Raw genomic sequence first — 13,682 nt, 5'->3', positions numbered from 1 at the left:
TTGGGGTGTCATCAGCGTAGAGATGATAGTTGAAGCCGTGGGAGCGAATGAGATGACTTCGACACTACCGACCACGCACCCCTTTTCTCCTGGAAACATTACCCAACCTCGGGTTCATGGATGCTGTCTTCTCCTGGTTCTCCTCTGATCTCCCTGGCTGCTCATTCTCAGTCTCGTTCACAGGCTCCTCCCCTGCCACCCACCCCCTAACTGTGGGGGTCCCTCAAGATTCAGTTCTGGGCCCCCTACTATTCTCCATCTACACCCTCTCCCTTGGAGAACTCATTCACTTGCATGGCTTCAACTACCACCTCTATGCAGATGATTCCCAAATCTACATCTCCAGCGCTGATCTCTCTCCCTCTCTGCAGTCTTGCGTTTCCTCCTACCTTCAAGACACCTTTACTCGGATGTCCTGCTGTCACCTCAAACTTGACATGTCCAAAACAGAACTCGTTCTCTTCCCATCCAAACCCTGTCCTCCTGTCACCCGTCATTCGGGGACGGGTTCATTCAGTAATCCGCACGGAGAGAGAGAGAAAGAGAGAGAGGCCAGGGATGGAAAGCCTGAGTTTTATATAAAATTTACTCTGCAAGGCGAATTGAATTATTTAATTGTTTAGGCACAATGGATTGAACTTCCCTTTCGGGAGGAATGTAATCAATTAGTAATATTAGAGCTTCCCTAATGGGTGGAACATAATCATACGTTAGTCGCACATGGGTGAGGCGGCTAGCTCTCACCCATGTGCACTTCCCACACGGGAAGAATCCACTTACTTTCCCACACGGAAGAAATCCACTTACTTTCCCATACGGGAGGAATCCATTACATTACCCACGCACGTGGTGGGCGGCTAGCTCTCACCATGTGCTCTCCGTACATGAGAGGAATCCACTTATGTTCCCCATCTGCAGCAGGACACCTGGCTCCCACCCATGAACATTCAGCGAGACACTCACCCACCCCGCGGCCCTCTCCTCAGTGTGTTGGTTCTGGTTGCAAAGCAACCTTGGTGTAGCCCGCAACCTTGGTGTCATCCTCGACTCTGCTCTCTCGTTCACCCCACACATCCAGTCTGTCACCAAAACCTGCTGGTCTCACCTCCACAGCATTGCCAAGAACCGCCTTTTCTCTCTATCCAAACCGCTACACTTGCTGGTTCAATCTCTCTTCCTATCCCGACTGGATTACTGCATCAGCCTCCTCTCTGATCTCCACTCCTCCAGTCTCTCCCCACTTCAACCTATACTTCACGCTGCTGCCCAGATTATCTTTGTGCAGAAAGGCTCTGGGCATGTTACTCCCCTCCTCAAAAATCTCCAGTGGCTGCCTGTCAACCTACGAATCAAGCAAAAACTCCTCACTCTGGGCTTCAAGGCTCTCCATCACCTCGTCCCCTCCTACCTCACCTCCCTTCTTTCCTTCTACAGCCCAGCCCGCACCCTCCACTCTTCTGCCACTAACGTCCTCACTGGGCCTCGTTCTCACCTGTCCCACCATCGACCCCCGGCCCATGTCTTCCCCCTGGCCTGGAACACTCTCCCTCCACACATCCGCCAAGCTAGCTCTCTTCCTCCCTTCAAAGCCCTACGAAGAGCTCACCTCCGGGAGGCCTTCCCAGGTTGAGCCACCTTTTTCCTCTACTTCTCCCCATCCCCTCACCCTACTCCTTCCCCTCCCCACAGCACTTGTATATATTTGTACAGATTTATTACTCTATTTATTTTACTTGTACATATTTACTATTCTATTTATTTTGTTAATGATGTGCAAATAGCTGTAATTCCATTTGTTCTGATGATTTTGACACGTATCTACATGTTTTGTTTGTCTCCCCCTTCTAGACTGTGAGCCTGATGTTGGGTAGGGACCATCTCTATATGTTGCTGACTTGTACTTCCCAAGTGCTTAGTAATAGCAATAATAATAATAATGGTGTTTATTAAGTGATTACTATGTGCAAAGCACTGTTCTAAGCACTGGGGCGGTTACAAGGTGATCAGGTTGTCCTACAGGAGGCTCACAGTCTTCATCTCCATTTTACAGATGAGGGAACCGAGGCACAGAGAAGTTAAGTGACTTGCCCAAAGTCACACAGATGACCATTGGTGGAGCTGGGATTTGAACCCCTGACCTCTGACTCCATAGATCGTGCTCTTTCCACTGAGCCACGCTGCTTCTCTTCTCAGCCACTTCTGCACAAAGTGAGAGCTCAATAAATACGATTGAGTGAATGAAAAGCGGGCATCTGACCTTCTGGGCAGAAAAAGACACTTTATCATCATCAATCGTATTTATTGAGCGCTTACTATATGCAGAGCACTGTACTAAGCACTTGGGAAGTACAAATTGGCAACATATAGAGACAGTCCCTACCCAACAGTGGGCTCACAATCTAAAAGGGCCGCCACTGCTGCTGCGGCTGATCCTCCTGCTGCTGCATGTCTCGGTGTTCTGTTCCCAGAAGCTCAGAGGCGACAGGTATTTATTACCTGTGCTCCTAGGACATTCCAGCTTCCGGCCTAAATTTATCCAATCTCTAACCTGCCCCCTCCTCCTTACCTGATTTGATTGGCACAAAGGCGAGGGACATCTTCTGTATTCCCGGCTTGGGCTGTCAATCTAGCAGTTTTGGTTGTGGGGGCGGTATCCCACCCTCACTTCCAAGTTCTGCCTGCTGGCTCAGGTGGTCACGAGATAGCATTTGACCTTGAGATGGCCGGTACCCCAGGGTCACCTTGGGACACCTCCCCCTGACTTTAGAGAAGCAGCGTGGATCAATGGAAAGAGCACAGGCTTTGGAGTCAGAGGTCATGGGTTCAAATTCTGGCTCCACCAATTGTCAGCTGTGTGACTTTGGGCAAGCACTTAACTTCTCTGCGCCTCACTTACCACATCTGTAAAATGGGGATTAAAACTGTGAGCCCCTCGTGGGACAACCTGATCAACTTGTATCCTCCCCAGTGCTTAGAACAGTGCTTTGCACATAGTAAGTGCTTAATAAATGCCATTATATATAAAGTGTGCAGGCTTGGTTGTAGTGGGAGAAGAGCTAGAATAGGTAGGTGGGAAAGAACTGATCGAGTGCCTTAAGCCAAATGGTCAGGAGTTTCTGTTTGATGAGGAGTTGGATGGGCAACCACTGGAACTTTTTGAGGAGTGGGGAGATTTGGACTGAGGGTTTTTTTAGAAAATTATCCAGGCAGCAGAATGAACTATTTACTAGAAATGGGAGAGGCTGGAAGCCGGGAAGCCAGCAAGGAGGCTGTCGCAGCAGTCGAGGTGGGATATGACAAGTGCATGGACCGGCATGGTAGCAGTTTGGATGGAGGAGAAGGGGCAGATTCTAGATGGTGCGAAGATAGAACTGACAGGCTTCTTAGCAGACCGAATATGCAGATTGAATGAGGGAGATCCATTGAGAATAATGCCGAGGTTACAGGCTTGTGAGGCAGGGAGGATTGTGGCGCTGTCTATAGTAAAGGGCAAGTCTGAGGGAGGACAGGGTTTAGATGGGAAGATGAGAAACTCTGTTTTGGACATGTTAAGCTTAAGGTTTCAGTAGGACATCCAAGTAGACGTGACATGAAGGCAAGAGGAAATTCGAGGCTGCAGAGAAGGAGAGCGGTCAGGGCTGGAGAGGTAGATTTTGGGAAGCATCCACGAAGTTGAAGCCATATGTACTAATGAGCTCTCTAAGGGAGTGGGTGTAGATGGTGATTATAAGGAGACCCAGAACTGGGCCCTGGAGGGACCTCCACAGTTCGAGCGTTGGAAGCAGAAGAGGACCCCATGAAAGGGACTGAAAATGATTGGTCAGAGGAGGTAGGAGGAGAACCAGAAGAGGACAATGCCAGTGAAGCTAAGGTTAGATAATGTTTCACGGAGAAAGGGGTGAGCCACAGGGTCAAAAGCAAGTGAGAGATCTAGGAAACTTCGGATTTGGTAGAATGCATTGAATTCAGCAGAAAGGAAAGTCATCAGTGACCTTGGAGAGGGCAGTTTTAATAGAGTGGAAAGGGAGGGAACCTGACTGCAGAGGGTCGAGGAGAGAGAGAGAGAGATGAGAGGAAGTAGAGGCAGTGGAGGTAAACCATTCTTTGGAGAAGGTCAGAGGGTCTTGTTTACATGCTGTCCCAGTACTAGGACACGGAGTCCCCAGAGTTCTCTTTCATCATGGTTGTCAGACACCCCTTCTTTTCATCAGAGGACAGTGTCCTCACGGCTCTGGGTGAAGGGGCTAATGGCCCCATTCAGTTGTCTTCAACTGAGGTGTCTTCACCCCAAGGGAAAATGGGCACTTGTCCCATTCCCCCAGACTGGAACGTTGCTTGTACACACCCCCTTCATTCTCAGGGGATCCATCTCATGCTCACTCACCAGCACCGCATCAATCAATCAATCAGTCAATTGTATTTATTGAGTGATTACTGGGTGCAAAGAACTGTACTAAACACTTGGGAGAGCTCAATGTAACAGAGTTGATAGACACATTCGCTGCCCACAACGAGCTTACAGTTTGGAAGGGGAGACAGACATTAATATAAACAAATAAATTATGGAGATGTTGTGGGGCTAAGGGAGGGGTGAATAAAGGGTGCAAATCCAAGTGCAAGGGCAATGCATAAGCGAGTAGAAGAAGAGGAAATGAGGGCCTAGTTAGGGAAGGCCTCTTGGAGATGTGCCTTCAGTAAGGCCTTGGAGACGGAGAAAGTGATCATCTGTCAGTTGTCAAGAGATAGAGACGTTAAATCCGAAAAGAAGGAGTTTCTGTTTGACACAGAGGTGGATGGACGGCCACTGGACTTAGCCTTCCTTGACCAAGCCCCCTTTCCTCTTCTCCCATGCCCTTCTGTGTCACCCTGACTTCTTCCCATTATTTTTCCCCCTCACAGCCCCACAGCACTTATGTACACATCTTTAATTCACTTATTTGTATTCATGTCTCCCCCCCGCCACCATCTAGATGGTAAGTTTGTTGTGAGCAGGGAATGTGTCTGTTTATTCTTGTATCATACTCTCCCAACCACTTGGTACAGTGTTCTGCACACGGTAAGCATTCAATAAATATGATTGAATGAATGAGTGGGGAAACATGGACTAAATAATTTTGTAGAAAAATGATTTAGGCAACCGAGTGAAGTATGGACTGGAGAGGAGAGAGACAGGAGACAGGGAGGTCAACAAGGAAGCTGATAGAGTGAGTAGTCAAGGCAGGGTAGGATAAATGCTTGGATCAACATGGTAGCTGTTTGGATGGAGTGGAAAAGGTGGATTTTAGCCATGTTGTGAAGGTTGAACCAATAGGATGTAGTGACATATTGAATATGTGGGTTGAATGAGAGAAATGAGTCGAGGATAACACCAAGGTTTTTTTTATGGCATTTATTAAGCGCTTACTATGTGCAAAGCACTCTTCTAAGCGCTGGGGTAGATACAAGGTAATCAAGTTGTCCCACGTGGGGCTCACAGACTTAATCCCCATTTTCCAGATGAGGGAACTGAGGCCCAGAGAAGTTAAGTGACTTGCCCAAAGTCACACAGCTGACAAGTGGTGGAGCCGGGATTTGAACCCATGACCTCTGGGTTATGACCTTATGAGATGGAGAGGATGGTGGTTTTCTCTGTAGTGGCAGGAAAGTCAGGGGGGAAATGCTCCCTTAACCCCATGGCTCCCTCCTACCATTTCTCTCCAAACTCCTTGATTGAGGTATCTACACCCACTGTTTCTGCTTCCTCCTCTCCAGTTCCCTCCTTGACCCCCTCCAAACTGGCTTCTGCCCACTTCACTGCACTGAAAGTGCCCTCACTCGAAAGTCACCTATCAATCAATCATATTTATTGAGTGCTTACTACATGTAAGTGCCCACTGTACTTGGGCAAGTACAATACAACAGAATTAGAACATATGTTCCCTGCCCCTAATGAACTTACAGCCTAGATGGAGAGACAGATATTTGTGTGAATAAAATGATTTCACATCCATTGCCTAGGCCAAGGGATCTCCTAGGGAACATTTCCTCACCCAGAGAGTGGCCAAGCTGTGTCCTACAGAGACATTTCCTCCCTTGGAGGTTGGCACAGCGGGTGTCCAAGAGAGGCATTTCTCATCCCTAAGTCCAGGATATGTCTAGATAGGCATTTCCTTTGCCAGAGAGTGACCAGTAGGTATGCAGATGCCCTTCCTCTCTCAGAGAATGGCACAGGAAGTGCCCTAGAGAGTCATTTCCTCCCCCAGAGAGTGGACCAGCAGGTGTTCTATGGTGATGATGATAATAATGGTATTTGTTAAGAGCATACTATGTGTCAAGCACTGTTCTTAACACTGGGGTAGATACAAATTAATCAGGTTGGACATGGTCCCTGTCCCACATGGGGTTCTCTGTATAAGTAGGAGGGAAATCAGGCATTGAATCCCCATTTTACAAATGAGGAAACTGAGGCACAGAGAAGTTAAGTGATTTGCCCAAGGTCACACAGAAAACAATTGGAAAAGCAGGAAATAGAACCCAGGGCCTCTGACTCCCAGGCCCATGCTCTTTCCACCAGGCCACACTGCTTCTCCAAAGAGGCATTTCCTTTTTCAGAGAATGGCACAGGAAATGTCCTAGAGAGGCATCTGCTCTCCCAGAGACTGTCCAGTGAGTGTCCTAGAGAGAAATTTCCTCTTCTATAGAGTGGCCTAGTGTATGTCTTAGAGTGGCAATGGCTCTCACAGAGAGTGGCCCAGTGAGTATCTTACAGAGGCATTTCTCCTTTAGGAAGTGGGCAGAAGGAATCCTAGGGAGGCATTTCCTCATAAAGAGAGTAGCCCAGCAGGTGTCCTAGAGAGGCATTTTCTCTCACAGAGCGGGACCCATTTGGTGTCTTTAGAGAGGAATTTCCTCTCACAGAATATTGTCCTGCAGGTATTAAGCACCCTCTGTGTGCAAAACAATGTCCTAAGCATTGGGAGAAAATACACAGGTAGGAATTAAACATCAATCAATCAATCATACTGTACACAGAGCATCATACTAAGCATCATACAGAGTTTGTAGATATGTTCCCTTTCCACAAGAAGTTTACAGTCTAGAGAGGGAGACAGGCAATAAGTAAAGTGCTAGAGGTCTGAGAGTGGGATGAATAAAGGGAACAAATCCAAGTGGAAGGGTGACATCGAAGAGAGTTGGAGAAGAGGAAATGAGGGCTTACGATCCCTAAACCTTATGGAGCTCACAATCTAAAAATGAGGCATTTCCTTTTCCAAAGGGTTTGCTAAGCAGGTGTCTGAGAGAGGCATTTCCTGTTGCTACTACTACTACTACTACTAATGATGGCATTTGTTAAGCACTTACTATGTGCGAAGCAGTGTTCTAAGCACTGGGGGGATACAAAGTGATTAGGTTGTCCCATGTGGGGCTCACAGTCTTAATCCCCATTTTATAGATGAGGTAACTGAGGCACAGAGAAGTTAAGTGACTTGTCCAAAGTCACACAGCTGACAAGTGGAGGAGCTGGGATTAGAACCCATGACCTCTGATTCCCAAGCCCGGGCTATTTCCACTGAGCCTTGCTGCTTCTGCTATTAACCAGTCAATTAATCATTTAGCGAGTTTCTTGCTGTGTGCAGAACACTGTATGAAGTGCATGGGAAAGAATGCAATGCTATAGGATTTGAAGACACAATCGATGCCCCAGAAGTTTACAGTCAACAGGAGACAGATTAAAAGAATTACAGATAGGAGAAATACTAGAGTATAAGGATCTGTACCTAAGTGATGGGGAGCTGGGGTGAGGATCAAAATGATCAAGGGATATACAGCCAAATGTGTAGAAAAGGTAGAAGGGTGAGCTCAGGAGGTGTCTTTGAGAGGCATTTTTTCTCCCAGAGAGGCTCCAAGCTAGAGAGCTACAGAGTACAGTGTCCCAGTGAGTATCCTAGAGAGGCATTGTCACTTGCACAGAATACCTCCTAAAAAGGCATTTCCCTTCCCGTAGATTGGCCCAGTTTGTGTCCTAGACATGAATTTCCTCTCATAAAGAATGGCGTGGCAGGTGTCCTATCATTATTATCGTCATCATTATCATATTTGTCAAATACTTACTATGTATCTAGCACTGTTCTAAGCACTGCGGTAGATACAAGTTAATGAGGTCAGTCACAGTCTCTTTCCCACATGAGGCTCCAGTCTAAGTAAGAGGGAGAACGTGCACTGAATCCCCATTTTTCAGATGAGAAAACTGAGGCACAGATAAGTTAGATCACACAGAAAGACACACAGTAGGCAACTGGCTGAGCTGGGATTAGAACTCAGGTCCTCTGGCTCCCAAACCCATGCTCTTACCATTAAGCCATGCTGCTCATCCTTTGGGTGGGCAATTCCTCACCCAACGAGTGGATCAGCAGGTGTCCCGAAGAGGTATTTCCTATCCCAGGGAATGGCCCAGGTAGTGTCGTAGAGGTGCATTTCTCCCTTAGAGACAAGGCAGGAAGTAATCCTAGGGAGGAATTTCCTCTCAGGGAGAGTGGCCTAGCAGGAGTCCTAGAGAGGTATTTTCACTTCCAGAGAATAGCCCAAGGAATATCCTAGGGAGGCATGTCCCCTTCCAGAGAGGAGGGCAGCAGGTGTTCTGGAGAGGCAATTCCTAACCGAGAGAATGGCCAAGTGAAAGACCTACAGAGGCATTCTTTGCCCTTAGAGACAGGAACAGAAGGAACCCCAGGGAGGCATTTCCTGTCTCAGTGAGGGCCCCACAAGGTGTTCTACAGAGACATCTTTTTCCAAAGGGCTGCTCAACAGGTGTCCGAGAGAGGAGTTGCATGTTAATCAATCAATCAATCAATTCAATGTTAGTCCTAGGGAGGAATTTTCTCTCTCAGAGAGGGGCATTTCCTCTCACAGATCTTGGTTCTGCAGGTGTCCTAGTAGTAAGAGTATTTTTCAAGTGCCTACTGCATACAAAGCACTGTTTTAAGTATTTCCAGAAAAACGCCAGTTAGAATAAACACAGTTCCTATCCCTTGTGTGGCTCAAAATCCAAAAGAGAGGCATTTCCTTTTCCAAAGGGGTTGCCAAGAAAGACATTTCCTATTAATCAGTCAATCAATCAATGGTATTTATTGAGCGCTTACAGTGTGCAGAGTGCTGTGTGAAGTGCAAGAGAAACAATAGAGTTTGAAGGCATAATCAATGCCCAAAAGGAGCTTACAGTCAGAAGAAGACAGACATTAAAAGAATTAGCTTATAGGGGAAATAATAGAGAATAAGGATACATACATAAGTGTTGTGGGTCTGGGGTGATTATAAAAATACTTAAGGGGTACACAACCAAGTGCATAGGTGAGGGAGAAGACAGGGCCCAGGAGGTGTACTCAAGAGGCATTTCCTCTCCCAGAGAGTGTACAAGCTAGTGAATTACAAAGCATTTCTTCTCCCAGACATTGCCAGTGAGTATCCTAGACAGGCATTTCCCCTCTTAGAATGGGCCAGCAGGAATCAGAGGGAAACATTTCCTCTCCCAGAGATTTGGCTTAACGAGTGCCCCAGAGAGACATTTTCACATTCAGTGAATAGGCCAGGGGATCTCCTAGGGAGACCTTTCTTCTCCCAGAGAGTAGCCAAACTGTGTCTTACAGAAGCATTTCCTCTCCCAGAGAATGGCACATCAGGTGTCCAAGAGATAGATTTCCCATTCTTGAGGCCGGGAGATATCTAGAAAGGCATTTCCTTTACCAAAAAGTGACCAGTAGATGTCTAGAGAGGCTTTCCCTTTTCCAGAAAGTAGTTCAGTAGGGGTCCCAGAGAGTAATTTCCTCTCATAGAGAGTGGACCAGCAGGTGTCCTAGAGAGGTCTTTCCTTTTTCAGAGAATGGCACAGGAAGTGTCCTAGCGAGGCATTTCCTCTCCCAGAGAATGGGCTAGGAGGTGTCCTAGAGAGGCAATTCCTTTTTTCAGAGAAAAATAATAATGATGGTATTTGTTAGGTACTTACTAAGCAGTGGGTAGATACAAACTAATTGGGTTAGACAGAGTCCTTGCCCCACAGGGGGCTCAGAGTCTTCATCCACATTTTACAGATAAGGTAATGGAGGCACAGAGAAGTTAAGTGACATGCCCAAGGTTACACAGCATATAGGTGGCAGAACTGGGATTAGAGCCCAGCTCCTTCTGACTTCCATGCCCATGCCCTGTCCACTAGGCCTTGCTGCTGACACAGGAAGTGTTCTAGCGAGGCATTTCCTACCTCAGGTAGTGGACCAGCAGGTGTCCTAGAGAGGCTTTTCCTCTCCCAAAAAGTGGCCGTGCTACTACTACAGAGGCATTTCATCTTTCCCACAGTGGCCCTTTGAGTATTCTAGAGAAGCATTTCCACCCATAGAGGAGACCTGAATGAGTCCAGGGGAAGCATTTCCCTTACTGTCCTAGAGAACCTCTGTTTCTTCCAGAGAATAGGTCATGATGAAACCTAGGGAAGCATTTCTTCTACCAGAGAGTGGCCAAGGTGTTTCCTTTAGAGGCATTTCTTTTCTCAGAGAGATGCGGGCTGGGCTGTAGATGGAGAGAAGGGAGGTGAGGTAGGAGGGGGCGAGGTGATGGACAGCCTTGAAGCCCAGGGTGAGGAGTTTCTGCCTGATGCGCAGATTGATTGGTAGCCACTGGAGATTTTTGAGGAGAGGATTAACATGCCCAGAGCGTTTCTGGACAAAGACAATCCGGGCAGCAGCATGAAGTATGGATTGAAGTGGGGAGAGACAGGAGGATGGGAGATCAGAGAGAAGGCTGATGCAGTCCAGCGCTTGGAACAGTGCTTTGCACGTAGTAAGCGCTTAACAAATGCCATGATCATCATCATCAGTAGTCCATATGGGATAGGATGAGAGCTTGAACGAGCAGGGTAGTGGTTTGGATGGAGAGGAAAGGGCAGATCTTGGCAATGTTGCGGAGCTGAGACCGGCAGGTTTTGGTGACGGCTTGGATGTGATGGGTGAATGAGAGAGCGGAGTCGAGGATGACACCAAGGTTGCGGGCTTGTGAGACGGGAAGGATGGTAGTGCCGTCAACAGAGATGGGAAAGTCAGGGAGAGGGCAAGGTTTGGGAGGGAAGACAAGGAGTTCAGTCTTGGACATGTTGAGTTTTAGGTGGCGGGCAGACATCCAAATGGAGATGTCCTGAAGGCAGGAGGAGATGCGAGCCTGGAGAGAGGGGGAGAGAGCAGGGGCAGAGATGTAGATCTGGGTGTCATCAGCGTAGAGATGATAGTTGAAGCCGTGGGAGCGAATGAGGTCACCAAGGGAGTGAGTGTAGAAACATGCTCACGTATCCCCTTTCCTAAAAACAAATAAAAAGAACCTTCCCACAACCCCCTCCAGGTCACCCCATCGCCCTCCTACCATACCTTCCCAAACTCCTTGAGTGAGTTGTCTACATTCGCTGCCTCCATTTCCTCTCCTCCAAATCTCTATTAGAAACAGACTTCCGAAGAGGCTTCCACCCCACTTCACTCCACGGAGACTGCCCTAATGTCACCGATGACCTCCTTCTTGCCAAATTCTATGACCTTTACTCCATCCTAATCCTCCTCAACCTCTCACCATTCTTCAATATTGTGGACCACCCCCTTCCGGAAACATCATCTAACCTCGGCTTCACTCACACACTCCTCTCCTTCTCCTATCTCTCTGACCGCTCCTCCTCTGCCTCTTTCAAAGGCTCCTCCTCTGCCTCCCTCCCTCTACCAGTGGGAATCCTTCAAGGGTCTCTTCTGGACCCCATTCTACTTTTTATCTTCATCCACTCCCTTAGAGAACTCATTTTCTCCAAAGGCTTCAACTACCATCTCTATCCACCTGATTCCCAAATCCCAATACTCCTGACTTCCATTTCCCAGCTCTTTCCACTGGGCAATACTGTAGTGCTTCTCTATTGCATTACAGTGAGGGATAAACAGTGTGATTTAGTGGCTGGTAAATGGGCCTGCAAATCAGAGGCCGCGAGTTCTAATTCTTGCTTCACCACTTGTCTGGTGTGAAACCTTGGGCACGTCACTTCACTTCTCTCAGTCTCAGTTACCTAGTCCGTAAAATGGGTATAAGACTGTGAACCCTATGGGGGACAGGAACTGGATCGAACCTGATTAGCTTGTAAACCCCAGCGTTTAGTTCATTCATTCATTCATTCATTCAATCGTATTTATTGAGCGCTTACTGTGTGCAGAGCACTGTACTAAGTGCTTGGGAAGTACAAGTTGGCAACATATAGAGACAGTCCCTACCCAACAGTGGGCTCACAGTCTAGAAGGGAGAGACAGAGAACAAAATAAAACATATTAACAAAATAAAATAAATAGAATAGATATGCACAAATAAAATAAATAAATAAATAAATCGAGTAATAAATACATAAAAACATATATACATATATACAGGTGCTGTGGGGAGGGGAAGGAGGTAAGGCAGGGGGGATGGAGAGGGGGAGGAGGGGGAGAGGAAGGAGGGGGCTCAGTATGGGAAGGCCTCCTGAAGGAGGTGAGCTCTCAGTAGGGCCTTGAAGAGAGGAAGAGAGCTAGCTTGGCGGATGTGTGGAGGGAGCGCATTCCAGGCCAGGGGGATGACATGGGCCGGGGGTCTCACCTGTCCCGCCATCGACCCCCGGCCCACGTCCTCCCCCGGGCCTGGAATGCCCTCCCTCTGCCCATCCACCAAGCTAGCTCTCTTCCTCCCTTCAAGGCCCTACTGAGAGCTCACCTCCTCCAGGAGGCCCTCCCAAACTGAGCCCCTTCCTTCCTCTCCCCCTCGTCCCCCTCTCCATCCCCCCATCTTACCTGCTTCCCTTCCCCACAGCACCTGTATATATGCATATATGTTTGTGCATATTTATTACTCTATTTATTTATTTATCTTACTTGTACATATCTATTCTATTTATTTTATTTTGTTAGTATGTTTGGTTTTGTTCTCTGTCTCCCCCTTCTAGATTGTGAGCCCACTGTTGGGTAGGGACTGTCTCTATATGTTGCCAACTTGTACTTCCCAAGCGCTTAGTACAGTGCTCTGCACACAGTAAGCGCTCAATAAATACGATTGATTGATTGATTGATTGATTAACAGGTGAAAATGAGGCACAGTGAGGAGATTAGCGGCAGAGGAGCCGAGGGTGCAGGCTGGGCTGTAGAAGGAGAGAAGGGAGGTGAGGTAGGAGGGAGCAAGGTGATGGAGAGCCTTGAAGCCGAGGGTGAGGAGTTTCTGCCTGATGTTCAGTGCCTGGCATATAGTAAGCACTTAACAAATACCATTTAAAAAAACTGGAACCAGAGTATAAGGCTAGGTAGGGATACAAGTGTTGTTAGGGCACGGAAGGGGGTGAGTGCTCAAGTACTTAGGGGTTACAGACTCAAGTTTATCAGTTATACAGTAGCGTGGGAAAATAGGGTAGGGAGACAAGACACTTGTCCGGGAAAGCCTCCTGGAGGAGATGAGATGTAATTTTATTTAGGCTCTGAAAATGGGGACAGCAGAGGTCTGTCAGATGTGAACGGGGAAGCAGGTCCAGGCAGGAGATGGGAGCTCTAAGTCCCCAGTCCCCGAGCTCCAGTCCCCTGCCCCTCACCTCTGACCCCGCCCTGGACTCCTCCCGCTCAGCATGACAGGCATTCTCTCCTCCTCGGCCCCACCAGCCCCATCCTCACTGCTCCCTG

This window comes from Tachyglossus aculeatus, chromosome X1, assembly GCF_015852505.1.
Source record: "Tachyglossus aculeatus isolate mTacAcu1 chromosome X1, mTacAcu1.pri, whole genome shotgun sequence".
NCBI classification, from domain to species: domain Eukaryota; kingdom Metazoa; phylum Chordata; class Mammalia; order Monotremata; family Tachyglossidae; genus Tachyglossus; species Tachyglossus aculeatus.
The sequence above is the reverse complement of the archived record's forward strand: the minus strand, read 5'-3'. Positions refer to the sequence as shown.